The sequence below is a fragment of the Morone saxatilis genome, unplaced genomic scaffold (genome assembly GCF_004916995.1).
Source record: "Morone saxatilis isolate NCDOM2014 unplaced genomic scaffold, NCSU_SB_2.0 Contig17, whole genome shotgun sequence".
Taxonomy (NCBI): domain Eukaryota; kingdom Metazoa; phylum Chordata; class Actinopteri; family Moronidae; genus Morone; species Morone saxatilis.
In genome coordinates, this window is record NW_023339729.1 from 27,751,889 (window position 1) to 27,753,168 (window position 1,280).

Genomic DNA, 1,280 nt, shown 5'->3' on the forward strand with positions numbered 1-1,280 from the left:
GTCATACTATTCCTCAGACTAACCACTCTTACCATTAGTGTTACATGTGTATGTAAAGGATAGACATAAAAGTACATCATTTAAAATATAAAAATAGAATATAGAATAGGTATCCTTACAGTAAGCATTGGTGAAGTGTAAAATATATTTTTGAATACTGACCAACCCAAAGCAGAAGGAGAAGCATTATACGAGTCAGCGCTGCCATTCACATCTAATGACTGCCTTTCTGTTACAACAGCAGCAGTTACCAGCCACCGGATGAAGGCTTATCAACACAGGCCCATTGGCTGCAACGTGACAGCAGGGAAATTACACAGACATTAAACTGTAAACTATGGAAATACTTTTATGTCATTGCCCTGTGAGCTCACTGACTTCTATTACATGTTCAGCACAGTCTTTACTGAATGTCAGTCAGAGGACCAGTATGATTTTTATTCAGAGAAATATGTGTTGAAATGTTGCTACACAAAAGGAAAACAGTCCACAGTTTGAAGGTATTAACTTAAAATCAACAGCTAGTTTGGCCAGGCCTCTACATCTGAACAAAACTGAATGTACAGTGGCTAACATTTTCATTTTCTATTTGTAGCTATTTCAATATATACTTTGTTTTTATGTCATCGACATTGATTGTTGCTGTTCATTATAATCAGTGTATGCCTGTGACCTGTGCATTAATGACATTAAAAGGCACTGCTGTCACACGAGGAGGGTGAAAGACAAAGATGGCTCGTCTGACACTTCTTCTCCTTTTGCTGTGGGTTGGTGAGTACTCAACAATTGTGTCTACACTCTAATTTACACTTTTGATCATATCTGTGAGGACTCCAAAGTTGTCTTTTGTGTATTTTTCTTACTTCAACTTTACTATAATTCCAGTATGCAGTATTTACTTTGTCTTGTTAGCCTTGGAGCCACCAATCACTGTCAGAACGTTTAACCTGCACACAAGATTGTATGTGGTTACTATTGATCCATATCGCATCATCATCTGTGTAACAGTTTGTGTCATCATATTTACACAGCCAGTCTCTGTATTCTAGCAGTATGATGGTGGCTTTACAGGAAGTTTAAGGAGCAGAACTTTGGCACTGTACCTCTTTTTTTGTTTTGTTTTTTGTTTTTGTTTCAAGACATTACAACATGCTGCTCAGTAGTTATTATCAAGGATGAAATTTCAGAGGTGGGGGGGACACAAGTATTTTTAATAAAACTCTAACTCTTTCAGTTCACTGTGTTTTCTAGTAGTTCTTCTAGTTTTCTATTGCTACTTT

General features: G+C 36.9%; 1 protein-coding gene across 1 annotated transcript in view; it reads right to left on the bottom strand.

Annotated features, from left to right (window-relative positions):
- LOC118326999 (kallikrein-8-like) overlaps positions 1-1,280 on the bottom strand; it is a 9,718-nt gene that overhangs the window by 5,219 nt on the left and 3,219 nt on the right. The window lies entirely within an intron of this gene.